The 14190-nt window shown below is 37.9% G+C and overlaps 1 protein-coding gene across 1 annotated transcript in view; it reads right to left on the bottom strand.

Moving 5' to 3' along the window:
- The window catches only part of ADCYAP1R1 (ADCYAP receptor type I), a 178959-nt gene extending 165001 nt beyond the window's left edge, over positions 1-13958 (bottom strand). Inside the window, exon 1 of the mRNA XM_075214095.1 lies at positions 13551-13958. The gene's annotated coding sequence lies outside the window, so the exon portion shown is untranslated. The remainder of the gene's footprint in view (positions 1-13550) is intronic.
- Positions 13959-14190: the final 232 nt, after the last annotated feature.

Genomic DNA, 14190 nt, shown 5'->3' with positions numbered 1-14190 from the left:
AAAGTATGAGAGAGAGCCAGCAAAAAGATGTTGTGCAACACTGTGACACTTTACAAATGAATAATAATAATAATAATAATAATAATAATAATAGTGAGATATGAGACAATACCACCTACATTTTCTCAAAGCCCGTCAAAAGAATAACATAAACTGGCATAGTTCACTTGTGGTAGATGCAATTCAGCAGGTGACATTTTTTCGTAGCCTTTCAGTTGATGAAGTTGTTTTCCTTCAATTACTATTAGTAAAATAAAAGTTGATTGCCGCAAAAACAAACAAAAAAAACAAAAAACAACGGTGTAATTCTTAAAATAAAGAAATGCAGACAGTGACCTGGCCAGTGTTTGTGGAATTATCAATTTGCATTCATAAATATCCTGTTTTTTTTTTATTTATCATGATCATAGGGATTTGGTAATTATATCAAATAAATAGTTACTAAATCTAAAGCATAGATTGATTTTTATAAGAAAAGAAAACATGGCATTTATGTAAATATACATTAAGTGCCTGTTCTCTACCAAGTTACAATTTTTGATGTTTGATATTCTAAAAAATGAAATAATGAAAATAATAATAATAATAATAATTATTATTTATTATTATTGTTGTTATTATTATTACTATTATTAAATATTATTATTATTACTTTGAGGCTATTATATTATATTATTAGTAGTGGCATGATAATTATTGTTCCTTATTTCCTAGCCATTTATATTTTAGTATTTCTTCAGAAAATATAATTGAAAAAGCACAAATACATTTATATATATATTATTGCATTACAATTAGTGATTGTTTAATTTGCAACCTTAGTGATTTTTTTTTTAGAACATGTCTTCAAAGAGCTATATTATGACCCTTGTCCTCTATAATGACTTTTCATTAATTGTAATGTGATTTTCCTGTTTACTATAAAGAGAAATTATATAGGCTTATTTCTTGGAATAAATAGCTGCCTCGAGAAATACTCAAGGGAAAATTACTTTTTCTCCATACAAATTGTAGGTAATTTCCCTTTCAAACATCAAACGGATAATACAGTAGTTTCAATATTCTATATTCACTTTAATATTGTTTTTCTAGCATATTATTATTTGTTTGTGGAGATAGAAGATCATTTTGCTTAAGCGATAAAACCATTGTAGTCTATTAAAATTGTAGACATTTTTAATAAAATAATTAAAATGCCAATATTTGCCAAGAAAATTAAAAACATTATAAGTTTACTTATAATGGCAAAAAAAAAATCACTCTTTTTTCATTTGGTAATAATCAGTCATTCATTTGTTTACTTTACATTCATAAAGCTTTGTTTATTTTTTTAATAGATGACATTTGATACAATATAAAGCTTGGTAATAATACTGATTTAAAGGCACTGTATAGTGATAACAATTTATTATACAGTAAATGTTTTGAAATTCACTTTATGCTTGTTAAAACAAGACTACTCTTACATCGGTTACATCGTGCCAGCCAAGGGTTCTATGATGGCACTGTTTTGTATCTAGAAAAGAGGCTCCACTTTACTTTCTACCTAGCTCCACCCCACTTCAAATTGTGATGGGACATAAACCCCCTTACCTACTGGTGTGAAGAAGAGCTTAACAATTTTCAAACCTGTTCGAAATTTTATTGAATTTCATTGGTTCGAGGGTCATGAACATGTTCACAGAACAATCTATATGCCGGTTCAATTTTACTATTCAAATTTACCCAGTCGCGTGTGAGGCACGCCAGTTCTGTTTACCATTTGGGCTTGAGGTTGGCCATTTGCATTTATGGTTTGCGTTTGAGATCGGCTTGCTCAAGCTCGATTTTTGAATTTATCTAAAGGTCAAAAATTTCCGTAAAACTTTTGAACGTTAGATCATATTCAACAAACCGATTTGGGAAATAGTTTTACAGAATTTTAAATATCTGTAGTCTGGTGCTTCGGTGCTGAACAGCCATCCTGAGTCCTGCATTGGGGAAGGGGGTTGTCAGATATCTTCTATTGCTCAACAATAAACCAGATGGAGTCTGGTTAGGTTCCGATCACTAGTCCAGGTTTTAATTGTTATGACTTTATTTATTTTCCCGACTTGCTGTCCAGCGTTAACATCTGTATACCATATTGATCCGAAGAATCACCATTGTAAGTTTCCTTAATCATCAATCAGCTCATAATCATCATATTATCATATAATATAATCATATCATAATATAATCATATCATATAATCATCATAATACCTTGTAGGGTTTAAAATTGATACCCATCACCATGTCTTCTACAAGCTACTCCCTGACGTCTACGTGTTTTAACTGGTAAGTTGAGTTGACGGTTCTTGATGCAAATTAAGAAAACCATCATTATTATACATGTGGGTCAGCATTCACATTACTTACAGTGAGTCCCCATGAAGCCCTTTGCAAACTTTTTGTGTTTTCCTGACTAATAAACTAAATATTGATTAGGTTTTGGTTTGGTATGGTTATTTTTTTGGTGTCCCTATTTTTCTTTTCTTTCTTTCTTTTTTTTTATACTATATTTTTCTAACAACATTAAAGAAATTGAAAATGCATACATTGTTTATGAATAACTAAACAGTGTGTTACAATGATCATTTTCTCACAGATCATTGCAGATTCTGAGCGATGCATTACACTAGAGATACACAAAAGGTTTTAAACTGCTTCACAAAACATTTGGGTGAAACATTTTTTTTTGCCTTAAATGTTACCCCTGTCCTATACAGCAGAATGAATTGACCATAGTCACACTCAGCTATATTCAAGGACAACAGTATAAATTCCGTGAAATGCAAATATACAAATACAATAGAGAAGGCGGAAATTGAACAATTATATCACCGGAACTCAACAGGGAACAACCGTGGGAAACATCTCTAAAATTTTTCTCATCTTTCACTGTCTCCGTTTTTTGCTTTTTTTTTTCACAAAAATGATGGTGCTTGATGGTGAGTGGTGAAAGTGGGAACAGTAAAAGAGTAATAAACAAGATGATCACATAAAGGTGTTTTTGACACCACAATATGTTATTATCAGTGTGACATATCACTATGTTGTGCTGTTGGGGGATGCTGCTCCCCTTCACTATCTAACATTTAGTCTATTGGGAACCGGTCAGAATCAAACCAATGACCCCAGCACCAGAAGGTAGTTGTACTACCACTGTGTCATCGTACTGTCCAATTATTATCAATATAAGTGATTGCTCTATAGCAATATTTGAGTTGAGGGTTGGCTGTGCCATTCTCTTCTGCTTATCATCATCATCGTCATCATCATCATTTATTTATATAGCACCAACATATTCCGTAGCGCTTTACAATTGGGGACAAATACAGTAAGAAACAAACTGGGTAAAACAGGCAAAGAGCTAAGAAGGCCCTGCTCGCAAGCTTACAATCTATGGGACAATAGGAGTTTGATACATGAGGTTAAGTCTACAATTTGCATTTCGGTCCAGCCAGACTGCAAAGGTAAAAGTGATTCGCAAGCTAAATGATTCCGTTACACAACAATGTTGGTCAGAGGGTTGTTGTCTTGTGTAAAATTGTGTAATGGTAAGGACCTCTGAGGGGGGGTGACCTCCTCACCCCCAGGCCCTGTAGCCAACCCATCCTATATTGTTACGTCTCTGCTTGCAGGTGTGAGAAGTGAGGGTGAGTGTAGATTTTAACTTTTCAGAAATCCTTTTTACCTAAAGGGGGGGTTTACACCTCTTTGTTTTGCATAGACCGATCCCCTACTGTATTCTCAAGTCCTGTACTTACTCCTAGTGGAGACCTTCGCTGGAAGACCTTGTGGGGATCTAGCATGGACCTATGCTGGAAGAACTCCTAATAATTTCTGTGGGGTCTGAACCAGAGTACTGCCACCAACTGATTGGATGAGTGCTACGACCACCCAATCAGCAACAATCTGTCCTTTCTTTTTGGGTCCTCTTATATCTAAACACGATTTCTTTTAGCAGACACTTCTAGTAATTACAGGACAGTTAGTACATAATCCCTGGAGATTGATCTCCACTTTTGAATTTATGAATAATTACCTGTCGTATGGTAGCGAGAGGGCAATGTTCTGCAGCAGAGGTCAGCAAATTAATAATTAGAAAATTAATGCTATGAAAGATATAAGAGGCTATAGGTTATACAAGCTTATGTGTTAATATAATCATTTCCTGCAGGAAAATGTACCTCTGTTTTACAGATAAATGTAAATAAACAAAGGTACAATATATGGAATATATACAAAAAATACCAACACTTCCTGACCTGTAGAAGACTGAAAACACAGTTCTTAACTGGGTCACTGGCCACCGTAACACCTGAGATTAAGGTTACAGGGGATTTTGAAATCACTCACTATAATTCATATTAAAGGGGTTGTATCATAAAAGAGGAAAACCACTTATTGTACTTACTTTCCTTCCCACTCCAGTCCTCTATGTAGGCAGTCACAGAACTGGTCAATCAGTGATTGAGGAGACAAACACAACGCGTTTCGCTTCTAATTCATTATGTGAGGAGGGCAGTGACTGACAGTGGAAGTGGAGTAACTTTTTTACTTAAAATCCTTTCGAACATAGAGGAGAAGAGAAGGAATATATCCTCTGTTTTTACGATGCTGTTCCAAAACTAGATCCTTGCAATGACAGCCTTGAAGCCAGAACTAAGATGAAAACATAAAACTACTTATTGCAGGAAGAACAGATCCCATGTAATGCAAGGTAAACACAGACCAAAGGAGGCTTGGTAAGTAAACAAACATCCGGGTGTGGCAGGATAATAAGTAAATGGTAATGAAAACAACACAGCAGGTACCGGTAACTTAGCTGAACAAAGATTATCAGCGAGGGCCAGGAATTCACAGGAACTGTAAAATTGCAGTATATCCAAGCATAAGACAGATTTCAGGTTAACCTCCTGGTGACTGAGTACAGATGAGTAGTAATTGGTTACTGAACAGCAGGTACAGGCGAGAGCAGGGATATAACAAAAACAGAATGAAGCAATGCAGGTAGTCCAAAGCAAAAACAAATAATGACCAGCAAGGCGAATGGGGAGAAACAGGCATACATACTCAGAGACACAGGTATGGTAATTAAGACGGAGCAGAAGATTAACTCCTACCAGTGGTCGGAAAATGTCCATGGTAGAATAGCAGCACCTCTGGTGACATAGAGGTACCGCAGCCAGATACAAAACAATGGCAAAGGCTTAACACACATTCCTAACACATGTATCAGATCCATGCTCTCTGTCCATCAAAGCAACAGTCACGTAGTGAAAGCTGAAGAAAGCGCATGGTGATATCTGGCCCTACACCAAACTTATCTACTCTCCTGGAATATACAGGAGACGGGAATTTTGTGGAGTGTTTTCGGACTCCCGGAAAAGTAGGCCACACTTCAGAATTTTTTCGGAAGTGGCCAAAGCCTTGATGACTTGTTTTGATGCAAATCACTCATTGCATTGTGGGGGTGGACAGTGATGACACAAATAATTAAACTTGATTCTAGCACACGTTCCTGATAATAGTTATTACAGGACATTTAGTACAGGGTCACAGTTCCCAGGAATGGGACCTCCACTTTTGCGCTAGTGTGGGAAAAAGGGGATTATGTAAAACATATAGTTATATTCATATGGTTGCACGGCGTGGTCGATATGATGCAAAACGCGTTGTCATGTTTCTCCACCGCTGTACTTGTCTTTGAGTCTCTCCTCCAGGGTAAGTTCAAAAATTTGCCAAGTTTGCACCATTGTCTTCCTACTGTAATGGCTGACAGAGGAGTAAGGTGTCTAGTCATGTAGGCTCTACTAGGAAGAGGGGCAGAGGGCCTCAGATGGCCCAATAGGGCTGAATTCTCTTGGAGCTTCTCCTCCTCTTTCTAAAACAAATTACAAGCATGAGAGGAATCCCTCAGCCTGTTCAGGAAGTCTGGAAACTGCTGTACAAAGGTAGATAAGGAACTTCCAGGAATAGAGGTACAACATTTTAATAAAATAAACCTTGCGGAAAGTATATACAACACTGATGTTTGATACTGCACTTATAGTGTTTTATTCATATCAACATATTTAACTGAAGAAAAACATGTACAACTTTATGTGGGACATTGTTGGGTTCATGAGAAAAGATCTAGGTCTAATTCTAGATTACAGACTTAGCATCGGCATGCAATGGCCAATCTGCAACACCTGGAGCCAGCAAGTTGTAATGAAGTATTAAAAGAGACTGAGCAGTAAGGTGCAGGTTGCTGTCAGTTTATAAAGGAATGACGAGACTTTAGCTTGAATATGAAGTAAATGCAGGGAATGGCAACTAAATTAGTAGAGGTGTATGTAAGAGTTTAATTAAGAGGAAAGATTACCCAAGCTACATGTATTCCGGAGAAGAGACGCATTAATGTCTCTGTGTATTATTAAATGAATGGTCCATTTTTTTTTTTGGGCCAGTCTGCTCAGTGTACAGTCCCTTCAGAGGGCCGAAGGAAAACATTATGCGGTGTATCAACCCACAAAGGTATAGAAAACATTTTACAGTCCCCAACACTAAACATGAAGTTGGATCCTGAACTCAGCTTGTCTGTTTATTATAGAATGACAGATACCAAGTCATGATATAAAAATGTAGGCAACACACCGGACACTTATTGCAACACAGAGATTTGCCAACTTTGCATAGGGAAATCTATTTAACAATGACCCCGACCTCCAAAATCTTCTTTTCCCTATCTCCATCGCAAGACGGTGTTAGCAAAAGATAACGAAACAAAAAAAAATGCTTTATTATTTAAATAAAGTATTTTTTTCAAAGGTAAATATTTTAGAATATTTTTTTTCTATTGTTTTTTTCCCACTAAGTGGGACTAAAAGCAAAAAGGTTTTCAGTTCCATTGCGCATGTTTGCGCCGTCCAGTTGCGTCACGCCCGCGCATATGCCTCGAGATTGGCCCAGCATAGAGGTAAGTGAAGCCTCATCACTCCCGCCCTGTATCGCCGGACAGCTGAGCGATGTTTCAACAAAGAAATATTACGGCTATAACAGATTTTCAGATTTTCAATCTCTGTAATAAGTGGTGCAGTCAGTGCACAGTTATTCTATTTATTGGTCCTTTTTGATCATGTTCTGATCCCGCGTAATCTAGACACCATACGGCTTCTACTACTGGGCAGTCTACAACACAATCATTTAAGCTGGGTACACACTACAGCAAATTTCATGCAATTATCGCGGATCACACTATAAACGTCCGTTTGGTCACATATTGCACTAGTGTATACTGCCACATTCATGTTTTATTGTACCAAAACACAACGTATCCATTGATTTTTCTCTCTAAACTTCCTAAAATTCATGATCAATGATGGAACGATGTCGGGCAAATGTGGCAGTGTGTACACAGTCACGACCAGCCGTGTAGGCAGATATATGTACAGTGTACAGAGTCAGGATCTTTTTTTTAGCAGATGGTTATGAGAGATGAAGATCACAGATCTGAATGTAAATTGTGTAGGTGTGTACACAGGAATCGCCATGGTCATTGGGACTTTCAGTCGTTGGTAAAATCTTTACGGAAATCGCATCTGCAGTAATTTTCTGTAGTGTGTACCCAGCTTTACCTCCTTGTCAGACCAGTTTAAATTGCTATAATTCTCTACACACCAACAATATATATATATATATATATATATATATATATTTATTTAACCTAAGCGTGTATATGTAAACAGGCGCCATGCTGTTTATAGAAGTGACAGAAAATATAAGTATGCTTATTATAAAACTGTTAATGTATAGTTTAAACTCACACATTTGCCAGACCGTGTGAGTTTAATTATCCAGATTTATCAGCGAGCGATGGTGTTGTTTAAACATAACTGCTTTGTCTTTATAACACTATTCACACTGAAGAACAGTAGCTCTATAGAGCTCACTTAAAGTAAATTATTTCTGAATACAATGTATAAATATTATATATCTTTAATTCTAGCAACAGAAACCAACGGATAAGGCACATTAGACAAATGACGTTATCCAGAGACAAAATGTATACGACATATTGTATGTTGACTAGAGCTGAAGACCAATTAGCTTATTGCTTTCGCCCATGTTGTTTTTCTCCTACATTTGTCCCAATCATGTTTAATCCTTTTATCGCTATTTTTCCTAATCTATGTTCTGGATGTTTGTTCCAGGCTTTCAAGAAAAATAACGAAACATTTTTCTAATTTTATTCCTTTTCTCCGCTCAGTTTTAGGGCTCGTTAGTACTCTGACATACTTGGTTTAAAATTTCTAACTGGGGACATGTCCACACCTCCTCTGAAGGGCGGATATGTCCACATATTAATGGGTGTGTTCACATCCTTGGGGGCGTGTCTAGCGCTCCGGAAGAGCCTGAATATTAAATGGAACACACTTACCTGTAGGTATTATGTAATTTGGCCCTAGACTGATAACTGGGTTCTCACTGTATTTAATCCAAAATTTATTTATATAGCGCCAACATATTCTGTACACAATTGGGGATAAACACAGTAAAGTAATAAACAAACTGGGTAAAACAGACAAAGAGGGGAGAAGGCCCTGCTCGCAAGCTTACAGTCTATGGGACAATGGGAGTTTGACACATGAGGTGTCACACAACAATGTTGGTCAAGGGGTAGTTGTCTTGTGTGAAGTTGTGTAACGGGTGATAATAGGGTAATGTAGTGAGGTTAAGAGGGTGGTTGAGGAATATTATAAGCTTGTCTGAAGAGGTGGGTTTTCAGAGAACGCTTGAAAGTTTGTAGACCAGTAGAGAGTCTTATTGTTCGTGAACGGGGCTGGTATATTTCTTCTGTCGCGATTTGTGTGTAGTAATCGTCTAACCATACCGACCAGTGATCTGGTCGTTTGGTCTCAACACCTTTAGGGTCAGATCTTGTCCAATTTGGTCAACTTGTCTTGTCAAATTGTATATTGATCCTGTCTATCAACACTTGAGCCAGGTGGCAGGATCAGCCCACATATTATTGATCCCCCTACTTGATCCACTTTTTGGGTAGTTCACAAGCTATCTGGCGTTGGCGAGTGCACCGTGGGCAAAGACTTGTAAGACATTAAAAGTGGGTACTCTCTCAGATCCAGTGCGGAGGTGGGGCTTAATGACATGATCTGCGTTCTTAAGCCACACCCCCATATTTCAATTCTGCGAATCATAGCTCTGGGGCAGGGCTACAGTGAGGCAACTGGAGACCTCCCCTCCGGGTTCAAAAGTTGGGAAGTATGATCTAAAGAGTGTATATTAACTTCCAGAGAATTCTGAACTGTGGCACTGATAGTTTTATTGCAATAAAATATTACTAATGTTTGGAATATTATTTCTTATTTTTAAAAAAGTAAGCAACTCTTCCCTCTGTTTTACAATATATTGCAGTAAATATAGTCACAATTTTGCTTTCATAAAAACATTTTCAAAAACAACACGTTTAAAGTGTGAAAATGATGTATAGATAGAGAACACTGAATTTTTCACATTAAACAAGTAACTTCAATATTCAGCTGCTTTCATTGAAGGGATGTCTCATGTAAATACACTGGACAAGATTTGAGGAGACACAAATCATTGAATTCAGTTTATTCTATAGACTTCTAAACTTTTCAAACATCCCCTTTGTTCAATGAATCATCACTTTCCTGTTTCCTATGTAGACCCTTCCAAACCTGTCATTATTTACAAGTCCTCATCATTTCTCCCTAAAATAATGTTTTTATTAAAAATAGTTTAGGCTTGATTCATTAAGGAAAGTAAAGGAAAAAAAATAGTAACTTTGCACCTTGGCAAAACCATGATAGAAGGGGGCATAAATTTAAATGTGATGGCAGATTTATATTTGGAGTAGCGCATGTCCTAGATCGACTTTTAATTTCAATGTAAAAATAAAGCTATCTAAAGTATTTGTGTTTTACATGAAAAAACAGCCAGTACTTAACTTATGTGCAAAATAATAAACCAATTTGCACTCCAACATCGAAGGTCCAAGAGCAAACTTACTCCTTGTATTTCCTTAATGTTCATGTATAGACCACACAAGGATTTCTATTTTATACAAACCAAGTTTTTAGGATAAACCAATACTTACTCTACCAATTCACTAGGAACCAGTGACAACGAGTTAATATCATCATCACTTATTTATATAGCGCTACCAATTCTGCAGCGCTGTACAGAGAACTCACTCACATCAGTCCCTGCCCCATTGGAGCTTACAGTCTACATTCCCTAACACACTCACACACACACACATACAAACTGAGAGAGACTAAGGTCAATTTATTAGCAGCCAATTAACCTACGTTTTGGAGTGTGGGAGGAAACAGGAGCACCAGGAGGAAACCCACGCAAACACGGGGTGAACATATAAACTCCACACAGATAAGACCATGGTTAGGAATCGAACTCATGATCCCAGTGCTGTGAGGCAGAAGTGCTAACCACTGAGCCACAGTGCTGCTCCAAAGTTAGTTATTGCATTGTTCAGCCAACAAAATTGGCCATTGCATGTAGTAGTTGATAGGTCCATTAAGCACCCCTACTGCCTCATCAAAAAATATCGCTAATAAATGTCCCTTAAGCATTGCATACTTATTAATCCTCGTCTCTATGCTTCTCCATCATCATCATCATCATAAGCTAATTATATAGTGCCACTAATTCCGCAGCACTGTACAGAGAACTCACTCACATCAGCCCCTGCCCCATTGGAGCTTACAATCTAAATCCCCTAACACACACACAGACAGAGGCTAAGGGCAATTTAATAGCAGCCAATTAACCTTCCAGTATATTTTTGGAGTGTGGGAGGAAATCGGAGCACCCGGAGGAAACCCACGCAAACACGGGGAGAACATGCAAACTCCTTACAGATAAGGCCGTGGTCAAGAATCGAACCCATGACCCCAGTGCTGTGAGGCAGAAGTGATCCATGTGGGCATAATGTTTCCTCATCGCTCACTGTACATATTAGACATCGGACTATGAAGACTGAGAAGGGACGAGCAGATCGATTTCAGGAAATTCTGAAATTCAGACGAATTTAGCCCACTATTTGGCAAAAATTTGTCAAATAAGTAACACACGGTGGAGATTTGGGCAAACACACCCCCGCTTACAAATTAGCGGTGACCATTTGTAATCTCTCGCTGGACACTGCTACTCTACCAGTATTTCCTATGGGGGACGGTCCCGCAGAGATATCACAACCAGCCCCTCTCTGTTCTCGCAGTCCTTAGGGCTTGTGATGGCTTAACAGACCCAGCACTATTTACCACAAAATAAATAAATACATAATGTTTAAAAAATTGGTAATTCCCATGTTAGCTGATGAAGGGGATTTGGGGCCAGCAGTTCCAATAGGAAATCCTAAGTGATAGTCTAGGACACAATGCTTTAGGGGGTGTCTAAAACACTGATTGAGCACTGATATGTCACTCATTCAGCGTTCGCCAAGGTAAGAAGTGGGGGGTGTTGCTTGTAATGCACCAGGAGTGCGTGTGGGTGCTTAGGGTGACCTTTCTTCCCCCAATCTCGGTGAGTCCTGTCTTTAATAATTTAGAATTTCTATAAGAATATTTTTCTTTTTTTTCCTGGGTGGTATACCATCTGGATTATATATTACTAAATTGTGTTTTTTTATTTTTTTTGTTATACTGTGTATGGGTCTTACGGATCCCAAGGACCATATTGGATAAAGACCCCTCTTGATGATACTGGGACCACTGCCGTGGCCATTCAGGCATCCTAATCTTGATTCCCCAGACCGCACACAGGGGGTCAGCAAGAGCCACAACTCAGTCTTGAAGTAGAGTTGGGAGGGGGGGGGGGGCTGTTCTTTAGCCTCCCCTTCCCCAGGAGGCACCAGTCTTGGGAAGACCAGCCTGAGCCTGGCTTTTACTGTGGCTGGAGAGTACAATTGTGCTATTAAAGTCTATGCATGATACACACTTACATCCCGCCACCACAGTTAATGTGGCAGCTCGCACTCATATTAAAGGATTCAAACACAGAATCAAAAAATGAGAGACTCTGTGAAAGATAACTTCTCTCTCCATATGTTGTATGCAAACATTATAGGAAAATAAACCATAAAAAACATGTGTATAAAATTGGGCTATCTTCCCTTGAAACAAGATCTCGGTGGCGGGACACCAACATGTTATAAAGTTAACGGAGCGTCATTATTGTAAACTGCCATTTGTTTCGGTAACACAGTGCCCTATAAATTAAATGACACAAAGTGAGATGGCATCGCCCGTATGCATTGGGCTATAAGGGTTCCCATCAAGACAAGGTCAAGGAGAAAATATAAAAAAATCACAACCTAATTCATTGGATAGGGGGAGGAGGGGGGGGGGGGGGTTACTACATTACTACATTATATATTGAACCTGTTCATCAGACCACCAGGGTTTGGTATATTTGCCATCTGAATATGTTGTAATAATAACAGTCATTTAATACATTGAGAGCCACCTAGGATCTGTACACTCCATATGGCTATTAGCTCTCTGTGACATTGCAGTAGGATCTCCTACAGGCTTAATGTATAGGATGAATTCTGTGTAATTACATCATCTTATCCCATCAGACCAAACACATTTGACATGACAAGTACCATTTCATGAAAAATCAAACTCTGTCAGTGTGTACACTTAGTAGTCATAAGCTCATTATGTCTGTCTATATTACACAATATTGTGAAGCAATAACAATGGGCACTTTTCATTAAGCTTTAATCTGCCTTTTCTGGAAACCTTTTAAAATCCACATAAAATATTACTTTGAAAACAATTTGTGTGTTTTTGTTTTATAAATTACAGATGAATGGGGTGTTTTACAGGGGGGCTAATAGCTCTAAAATGATCAAATCTGTTTCAGATGAGCACAAAGTGTTGCTAGTTTCCATTTGTTGTTTAAACATTTATAATATATATTAATATACAGACATATGAAAGTGTGAAGGAGACATTTATTAGAAACAAATCAGCAATTTGATCTTATCCAACGGACATATTGCATTAGCTCATACGTGATCCCCATCAATAATTGTGGTACTATAGCAAAACAGTGCAGTGGAATCTGGGGCTTCTGTTCTTTCCTACTTTTAAAGGATATCAAACAATATCCACCTAAGCATATCAATGTAACAGTTTTAATTCAGCACATTGATTTTTAAAGATACATTGTAACTAAAACAGATGCAACATTGTAACATCGTTGATATGGAAGTATGTCAAGCAGTGATCAGAACATGTTTTTACTAAGACTACAGTGTCTGCAGGGGAAATAGATAGAATCTGGAATAATAATTAGATACATATTTAGAAATTGTACATTTTACAGAAACACCACCGCAACTATTGCATTGCATGTTCTCATTTGTGCCTAGAAGCCCCTGCAAGCTGATGGCAACACTGCAATAACGTGTATACTGAATAAAGACTGCATAGCACTGGCGACGAGATGCTAGGTTCGCTGACTTACCAAATGCAGCTAAGAGTGTCTCACACAGGAGCCGTCAAGATGTTCAATCCCAAAGCAGAAGAGACCCAACACATTGAAGTTTAGTGCTGATGGAGGCATTGGATGAGGAGACTGTCTTGCAACAGCATCTGCCCTAATCAAAGCCCCTGTATCAGTAATTTCCTTGCTCTCAGTCAGAGTATAGTGGCAGAAGTATGTGATCTGAATACAGACTCGAGCTCCAGAACGTTACACAGCCTCCTGCAATGAATGAATTCCCTTACACGTTAGCAGATGACATCCATAACTTTGCATCATCAGAGGGCAGAGGATAGAAATCCATGGGAAAGATGATCATACAATATCCAGACTCAGATAGCTGATTCTGTGTGAATTGTGTCTTCTCAGGGATTTGCTGGTCCCTGGTCTTTATCACTAGACAAAGCACAACAAACATAGCAGGTTCTAGTGAGAGGAGGAGACCACCCTACAGTGAAGGGGGGAAAAAATAGACATTTTAGCCAATCACCTCTATGCACCACTTCTTATAAATATTCATATATTGCACTTGACCAATTAGGGTGTGTAAGGGCTGAGCTTATTTAAATTACGCTCTTAAATCAAACTGAGTCATTCAACTCCGGAGAAGGGACATCATGCT

The sequence above is a fragment of the Mixophyes fleayi genome, chromosome 5, assembly GCF_038048845.1.
Source record: "Mixophyes fleayi isolate aMixFle1 chromosome 5, aMixFle1.hap1, whole genome shotgun sequence".
Classification (NCBI taxonomy): Eukaryota; Metazoa; Chordata; class Amphibia; order Anura; family Limnodynastidae; genus Mixophyes; species Mixophyes fleayi.
The sequence above is the reverse complement of the archived record's forward strand: the minus strand, read 5'-3'. Positions and strand labels throughout refer to the sequence as shown.